The sequence below is a fragment of the Sphaeramia orbicularis genome, chromosome 16 (genome assembly GCF_902148855.1).
Source record: "Sphaeramia orbicularis chromosome 16, fSphaOr1.1, whole genome shotgun sequence".
Classification (NCBI taxonomy): domain Eukaryota; kingdom Metazoa; phylum Chordata; class Actinopteri; order Kurtiformes; family Apogonidae; genus Sphaeramia; species Sphaeramia orbicularis.
Genome location: NC_043972.1, coordinates 7,974,667 through 7,984,352, shown reverse-complemented (window position 1 = coordinate 7,984,352; position 9,686 = coordinate 7,974,667). Strand labels below are relative to the sequence as shown.

The window sequence follows — 9,686 nt, the reverse complement described above, 5'->3', positions numbered from 1 at the left end:
AGTCTTGAATTAAGCCAAAAAAAAATCTAGAATTAACAATTTAAATTTCTTTTTCTTTGTTTTAGTGCAAAAAATAACATTGAATTGTGAAGATATTGACATTTCCAAACTATCCTGAAACAATTAAATGTGAATAACCTGAACAAATATGAACAACCTGAAATGTCTAAAGAAAATTAAGCACAATTTCAACTCTTTTCTGCCTGTTCCTCAGTGTTTAGTATCTTTGTAGATCTGATCCATAATGCACATGGACAAATGAGAAGTGGAGGAATAATATTGTTAAATTTGCACTAAATTTTCTTACGTTTTTTAATTTAAATTTCAGTTTTTTCAGGTTTTTTTTTTTTTTTTTTTTTTTGGGATAGTTTATGGGGCTATGGGGCTACCTGGTTGATCCTGCAGTAGCATATGCTTGTCTCAAAGATTAAGCCATGCAAGTCTAAGCACACATGGCCGGTACAGTGTACAGTAAGTATTTCCATAATTTAATGTTTTTTTTTTGTTTTTGTTTTTTTACAATAAAACAAAGACCAAAATTTGGAGTTGTCATTATTTATAAGTTATTATGTTATTATTTTAGTGGTTCAGCCCACTGCAGATCAAATTTAGCTGAATGTGGCCCCTGAACTAAAATGAGTTTGACATCCCTGGGTTAAAGTGTTAACAAACAAACAAACAAACAAACAAACAAACTGAAAAAAGAAAAATCAACTCAGTCTCTAGTCTTCAGTATTTCACTCAGTCTTTCTTCCTGTACTGCAACTACTTTGTCATTCCCATCCCTGCAGCACATCCCAGGATGAGGGATGACAGGCCCCCCCAACCATCCTCCATCCTCCTCCTCATCCCCCTCCTCCCTCCCTCGCCTGGCCGGGGCTTGTGCTTGGTATCGTCCGCTCCTCCCCTATCCTACGTCTCACGGATGGTAGTTTCTATTGGGAGAAGGTCAAATGACTCCGCATGTCTGCCTGTGTGTACATTCGCTTCACGGCTGATGAACAAACACTTCCACTACTAATCGTGCGTCCTGGTGCGTTTTGCGTTCGTCACCGTCGGCTCATCGCATGATGTCCCTGTGAAAGTAAGTACCTTCCACCGACGTGTTTTGTCGTTTCCGAAACGATTCCCCGGCTCATACTGTGACACCGGCGGAGAAGTGGTTTCCTTATTAAGCTTTAATGTTCGTCAAGTGTTGTGTTTCCATTCAGGAGTGCGCCTTATTTTGGAACTCCGGCTCATGGGATGCCGCCGCGTCCGTGCGGAGCAGGTGGAATAAAGGGGAAAAGAGGCGCAGTAAAGCTTCCTTAAAGCACCACTGGGGATTATTTTGGTGTAAAGGCTGCTGCTGTACTGATATAAAAGTAGAGGGTTATAGTCTGTCTTATAATATTTATAGAATATTTAATGTAGCTGGTGCGTAAGTTGTGCGTCAGCGTTTCCTACGTGTAGAATACAATTACATATCCCAGCAAAAGTAGGCTGGAAGTCCCTGCAGGTGAGCAAAAATAGTATTTAGAGCAACAAAGTCGGCTAAAAATACTAATAATCACTAAGATGCAACACTTATTGAGACACTTTGTTTCACAGGGACAAACACAATAGATGTTATTCCATATAAAATACAAAACATGTCATGTATTGGAGTAGTGATGGGACTTTTGGCTCTTTGAAGGGAGCCGTTCACTGCAAAGAGCCGTTCAAAAGACTGGCTCTTTTATGTTTTTTTGCATTATTTTGAAACACAAATGTTTTAATGACTATTTTAAATAGGCTACATGAGATGATTGACATTACATTTTAAAGGTGTTTAATTGGCGCGGCAGTAAATATTATCTTACTGTAAAAAAGAATAATTAGTTCAAATGTGTGGGCTAAATCCATGACATGAGAGGTGACATTAGGCAAATGATGGAATTTGACCAAAAACATCACGGTACATTATGTGGACTAGTCTGCAATTCTCAGAACACAAAGATATATATTTTTTGCAAATATTGCAAGTTGCATGCCCATCTTTTTTTTTCTGAAAAGTGCATCCAAATAGTATTTAGAGCAACAAAGTTGGCTAAAAATACTAATAATCACTAAGATGCAACACTTATTGAGACACTTTGTTTCACAGGGACAAACACAATAGATGTTATTCCATATAAAATACAAAACATGTCATGCATTGGAGTAGTGATGGGACTTTTGGCTCTTTGAAGGGAACCGTTCAATCAGGAGCCGTTCACTGAAAAGAGTCGTTCAAAAGACTGGCTCTTTTATGTTTTTTTGCCTTATTTTGAAACACAAATGTTTTAATGACTATTTTAAATAGGCTACATGAGATGATTAATATTACATTTTAAAGGTGTTTAATTGGCGTGGCAGTAAATATTATCTTACCTTAAAAAAGAATACAGGGTGTCCCATAAGTCTCCATACATAGGAGACATTAGGGCTGCTCGATTATAGAAAAAAAAAATAATCACAATTATTTTAGCAATAATTGAAATCACGATTATTAAAAACGATTATTTGTTAACCTTAAAGTTGTTTAATTTTTTGTTGCAAAACAATGTAAAATATACTCTTTAAACACAAATAAAGCTTTTAACCACTAAAACAAAGTATTTTCACTTTTGTACGAAACAAAAAAATCTTTGAATGCAAATAAGTGTACTGTAAATTCAAGTATGTTTCCTTTTGTAAACAAATAGTGCACTGGAATTAAACTGCTATAGACTTCCCATAGAACTGTAGCAATAAAAAAAAAAAAAAAACTCACGTAAAGTGCAAATTATAAATTCAAGTATGTTCAATGTAGTATGAAACATAGTAAATTCAGTGGCGTGCTGTGAGGTTTCAGTTCAGGCCTTCTGTATACATCAGCCATCTACAGGGTGTCCCATAAGTCTCCATACATAGGAGACATAATACATATGGTTCTAACATGTATTTCTTTATATTTCTTCTTTATAGTTCTTCAGCAGTGGAGGACACGCATTGAAATGTGTTCCCGACAAAATGGCAGTCATATAGTGCATATTATATAAATAAAAATGGTTTATGTCAAGAAACGTTTATTTTTCCTATGTATGGAGACTTATGGGACACCCTGTAGAATACGCACTTTAGGGTTATACGGGTTAGGGTTAGGTTAATACGGGAGTTACAGTGTAAAGAGATTCGGAGACTGAAGATTGCATTGCGGACAAAGTTGTTTTTATGCGTTTTAGTTTTTCATAAGATTATGATAAAGGTTGCGGTGGTTAAACTTCAGATGGTTACAAAGGTTTGTTGTGTCAGCGGTCGGTGCGGACACAACTACGAAACACTTTTTGCACGTGATGTGTTTTTGCTCTTCGTCTTCTTCATCAAACCCAAAGTGATTCCATACAATTGAATTGGACTTGCCTTTTTTGTTTATCAAGCACTTCTGCTGTGATTCTCCTGCCATGTTTCCAGACCGCTAGGTACAACTGTCCTCTTGGGGTGGACCTGCCGGTTAGCTGGCAGCAGTAGCTTAGAGGGGGGCGGGGCAGAGCAGCTCATGGGAGCTTGCATGCGCGTGAATTAAAACAACTCAAAATTAATAATCGTTTTTTCTCAATTACATAATTTTTGTAATCGTTGCGTGTAATAATCGAAATCGTAATTGAATTTCGATTAATTGCACAGCCCTAGGAGACATAATACATTCCATACATATATGGTTCTAACATGTATTTCTTTATATTTCTTCTTTATAGTTCTTCAGCAGACACGCATTGAAATGTGTTCCCGACAAAATGGCAGTCATATAGAGCATATTATATAAATAAAAATGGTTTATGTCAAGAAACGTTTACTTTTCCTATGTATGGAGACTTATGGGACACCCTGTGGTTAGTTCAAATGTGTGGGCTAAATCCGTGACATTAGGCAAATGCTGGAATTTGACCAAAAACATCACGGTACATTATGTGGACTAGTCTGCAATTCTCAGAACACCAAGATATATATTTTTTGCAAATATTGCAAGTTGCATGCCCATCTTTTTTTTTTTTGAAAAGTGCATCCAAATAGTATTTAGAGCAACAAAGTTGGCTAAAAATACTAATAATCACTAAGATGCAACACTTATTGAGACACTTTGTTTCACAGGGAAAAACACAATAGATGTTATTCCATATAAAATACAAAACATGTCATGCATTGGAGTAGTGATGGGACTTTTGGCTCTTTGAAGGGAACCGTTCAATCAGGAGCCGTTCACTGAAAAGAGTTGTTCAAAAGACTGGCTCTTTTATGTTTTTTGCATTATTTTGAAACACAAATGTTTTAATGACTATTTTAAATAGGCTACATGAGATGATTGACATTACATTTTAAAGGTGTTTAATTGGCGCTGCAGTAAATATTATCTTACCTTAAAAAAGAATAGTTAGTTCAAATGTGTGGGCTAAATCCATGACATGAGAGGTGACATTAGGCAAATGCTGGAATTTGACCAAAAACATCACAGTACATTATGTGGACTAGTCTGCAATTCTCAGAACAGAGAGATATATATTTTTTTGTAAATATTGCAAGTTGCATGCCCATCTTTTCTTTCTGAAAAGTGCATCCAAATACTCCTCCTTTTTCTTTGGCTCATTACTCACAGGTGGTCACTCACTCACTCAAACTTTTCTCAGGTTTCGACCAGTCTTCCAGCTCCGCCTCCTCCAGTATGCTCACCTCACGCTTCAAACTGTTGTTTTTTGCTAACTTCTTGCCATGAGACTTTTTTTTTGCTCGAACATTCTCCTCCTGCTCAATGCCTCCCCAGTGACGCTAAATTGACAGGCAATCGGACACTCCCTCTTTAAAAAAAAATAAATAAAAATGAATGGCTCTTTACAAAGACTTGGTTCCCATCGTCCTTTTCAAAGAGCCGTTCAAAAGATTCGATTCGTTCATGAACATCACATCACTACATTGGAGTTTCTCTTCAAGGCTAATTTGCAATTCCTGTCCCTGTTTGGGCCTTTACTATTAAAATAAAGTTAAAGAGCGGAGTTAAAACAGTACAAAAACATGGGTACAGTGAAACTGCGAATGCCTCATTAAATCAGTTATGTCAGTTAGAAAAATCCACTCTTACTTGTTCACATCAGGTTGTAGTTGGTGCTGAGTTTAACATGTTCACCACCAGAACCAAAACCTGGTTAAAGACAAAACACAACTGTTCTCATCTGTAAATATTGTGGGGGAGAGTGAGGAAGTGAATGAATGCCTCATATATAAATGCAACACTGGATTATCGAATTGTATGGAATAACCGCTTTAAATGATGTATATTTTATATATATTATATTTTCATGCATGGTATGATTGCTTTTAATGATGTTTTTTTTTTTTTATACAGGGTGGGGAAGCAAAATTTACAATGAACATTTAGTTGTTTTTTCTCAGCAGGCGTTACATCAATTGTTTTGAAACCAAACATATATTGATGTCATAATCATACCTAACACTATTATCCATACCTTTTCAGAAACTTTTGCCCACATGAGTAATCAGGAAAGCAAACGTCAAAGAGTGTGTGATTTGCTGAATGCACTCGTCACACCAAAGGAGATTTCAAAAATAGTTGGGGTGTCCATAAAGACTGTTTATAATGGAAAGAAGAGAATGACTATGAGCAAAACTATTACGAGAAAGTCTGGAAGATACTATTAAAGAAGAATGGGAGAAGTTGTCACCCGAATATTTGAGGAACACTTGCGCAAGTTTCAGGAAGCGTGTGAAGGCAGTTATTGAGAAAGAAGGAGGACACATAGAATAAAAACATTTTCTATGATGTAAATTTTCTTGTGGCAAATAAATTCTCATGACTTTCAATAAACTAATTGGTCATACACTGTCTTTCAATCCCTGCCTCAAAATATTGTAAATTTTGCTTCCCCACCCTGTATATTGTACTGCAATGTTGTGGAAGAGGCCAACTGGGGACTGGAGCTGAGAATTAGCACTATATGCATCATATCAGCCGCAAACTTGTAAATGTTTGAATGCATTGTCCCTGTCAAATAAATAAATACATACTGTAAAAAAAAACAAAAAAACACTGACAAAATATAGATAAAAATAGTAACACCAGATGGATAAGGAGAGGAGATGAACAGTACAGTAGTGTGTTCTGAGGTGAAGTGTTGCCAGGATGTGATGGCTGTTTACCTTCTCAACCACAGTAGATGCCATTTGAGGTCAGTGCTGATGTGGGGGTGTGGAAAGTTCTCTCCTCAGCAACTAGCTTTAAGGAAAAGAGTGAGTGGATGAGACTTAATGAAGTGAGTCATCAGAGTCTTCCCAAAACTCCCCCCACTGAGCAGCATGCGGCTAAGCCTATTACTCCATTGCATAATGCAATACGTTCCAGCCCCATAAGGTGCAGAATGAGCTGCCCCCAGGGTAACAACGGCAGCCTGTATAATGTCTAGGCTCCTTAATCCTTTATTATACGTTCTAATGAAAGGTAACAGTCCAGAGCAGGTCAGCATGGATGGATGGATGGATGGATGGATGGATGGATGGATCATCAAAACCTTTATTTAAACTCAGAGATATATTGAGGACGCAACCTCATTTACAATATAACTGAGACAAAACAAAACATTTGAAACATACGATGAACATAAAAACAAATAAAATCCAATGTCTATCACACTGGATGGATGGATGGATGGATGGATGGATCATCAAAACCTTTATTTAAACTCGGAGATATATTGAGCACGCAACCTCATTTACAATATAACTGAGACAAAACAAAACATTTGAAACATAAAATGAACATAAAAACAAATAAAATCCAATGTCTATCACACTGGATGGATGGATGGATGGATGGATGGATCATCAAAACCTTTATTTAAACTCGGAGATATATTGAGGACGCAACCTCATTTACAATATAACTGAGACAAAACAAAACATTTGAAACATAAAATGAACATAAAAACAAATAAAATCCAATGTCTATCATGATGGATGGATGGATGGATCATCATCATAATCTTTATTTAAACTCAGAGATATTTTGAGGACGCCACCTCATTTACAATATAACTGAGACAAAAGAAAACATGTGAAACATACAATGAACAAAAACAAATAAAATCCAGTGTCTATCATACCGGATGGATGGAAGGATGGATGCATGGATGGATCATCAAAACCTTTTTTTAAACTCAGATATATTGAGGACGCAACCTCATTTACAATATAACTGAGACAAAACAAAACATTTGAAACATGCAATGAACATAAAAACAAATAAAATCCAATGTCTATAATGCCAGATTCATGGATGGATGGATCATCATCATCATCATAATCTTTATTTAAACTTGGAGATATTTTGAGGACACAGCCTTGTTTACAATATAACTGAGACAAAACATTTGAAACATACAATAGACATATCAGAGATACCAAAAAGTAAAAGTAACAAAGATGAATTAAAAAAAGAGAAGTCTATTTAAAAACAGGAGCAGCTGGAGGTAAAATAAGATGGAATTATGGATTTGAAACGTACAATGTCATATCAGACGTACCAAAAAGTAAAACTGATAAAGATGAACTAAAAACAAAGACATCAACTTAAGAACAGGAGCAGCTGGAGGTAAAATAGGAAGTGATTAAGGATTTAAATTGTACTAATGATAAAACAATTATTAAAAGATACTAAAAAATTAATATAAATTTGTAAAAGACCAGTGAGGGCTTTAAAAACAAATAAAATCCAAGATCTATCTGGATGGATGGATGGATCATCATAATCTTTATTTAAACTCGGAGATATTTTGAGGATGCAACCTCATTTACAATATAACCGAGACAAAGCAAAACATTTGAAACATACAATGAACATATCAGAAATACCAAAAAGTAAAAGTAACAAACTAAAAACAGAAGTCTACTTTAAAAACATTCTGCTAGTTTGTCATCTTTTCATAGTCTTCAGATATGACCTATTTGGATGTTCAGAGGCTCCGTAGTTACCATGGAAACACTGCCATCTTCTACAACATTGATTCACCAATAAAACCCATGGAGTTGGATCAGTGATGATTGAAGACACTTATTTTTATCTTCAGTTAATGATAAATTTAGCTGAAAAAGTCACTTTTTCTTCAGTTTTCTGTTTTGATATAATCACCTTTGAATTTCCTCTGAGCTTTAATGAACATCTACTTAATCAGGGAATAGAATACAAGAAAATACATTGTTTATGCTTAAAGAAATGCAAAATACAGAGGGGTGGGATGTTTCATATTAGATGGTGATAAAGGTCTTTTATTTATGATACAGTATTTTATTTTTTTATTGGACTGTCTTCTCTCTGTAGCACTCTGAGATTCCGCTGAATGAAAAGTGCTTTATGAATGCAATTTTTTTATTATTATTATTATTATTATTAATAATAATAATGATGATGATGATGATATAATAATAATAATAATAATAATAATAATAATAATAATAATAATAATAATAATAATAATAATAATAATAAATCACTTAGGAAATGTTAAATGTACAGAAAATTTCCCTTCAAAGTCACTACAAAAACAGCTCCTGTCCACACAACCTTCATTTTACTAAATACGTCACTGGTCCAAAGTCTTAAACCACAGTTGTTGTCCAACCTGTGGACACCATGGATGATACTGGACGCAGCAAAAGCAAAACTTTAATCTGTCGTGAAGGTGAAGTTCAGTTGTAAACTTGCTTTAAACTAAGTGTTGGTTGTGGCTGTGGAAGTGTATTCTTTACATTATATGGATTTGTCTGGATCTACTGCAGGTCAGGCACTGACTTATACACCTGGATGTGATGTTTCAGGTGCAGCTTCATGACACAAAGACTTAATAGACATGAACAAAATGGTGTGTGACACATTTGAATAACAATCTCTATGTTTTCCATTCACAAACATACACACAAACCACAGTTTAGAAAATATACACTTTGGGTTTTTTAAAAATCTCTCATACATGTGGATGAGAGGGACAAATGTAGAGGAAAAAATCCCTATTAATAATAAGAAAATGATATAAAATATGAAGCAAGATAAAAATGACGTACTGAAAATAACTTTGAGAAACATGCTGAGACAAAAACACCCTGAAGTCCCAAATTTTGTGATTTTAATTTTTAGTTTCTTCATTTTTTCCACTGTTGTATTGAAATACTGTGCTATATTATGAAGCAGAAAACTGAGTCACATCATAAATAAATAAAAAAAAAAACAACAACAACAAATACACAACAAATACAGTCAGAGATTTGAGTTGACAAGATGCAAATGACATAAAAGATGGTTAATTGTGGTTTTAAACTCATCCTTTAGGTCAGAACATAACTCAAACACTTAATAAACATCAGGACATTTCATAAATCTAGGCACAAAATAGTCAAAACTATTGTAAAAATAAAATGTTGGTTTAACGTCATGAATTTGAGCGAAATTAAAAAAAAAAAAAAAAAAAAAAAATTGAGATATACAGTAAGTGTAAATACAATTAACCCCAAAGATAAAGAAAAGTGCATTCTATGATAAATACAGTTATGGTTTTATTGTCCAAATCGAAGAATGTTTTCACAAAGCTAAATTTCATATTTCCGCCTTAAATCCAAACATGTTGTCGACACTGACGTCGTCTTAACAG

At 34.8% G+C, this 9,686-nt stretch overlaps 1 protein-coding gene across 1 annotated transcript in view; it reads left to right on the top strand.

The window, feature by feature from the left end:
• Nucleotides 1–943: 943 nt before the first annotated feature.
• The window catches only part of oxr1a (oxidation resistance 1a), a 330,273-nt gene continuing 321,530 nt past the window's right edge, over nt 944–9,686 (top strand). The window contains 1 exon segment of the mRNA XM_030157978.1: nt 944–1,084. The gene's annotated coding sequence lies outside the window, so the exon portion shown is untranslated.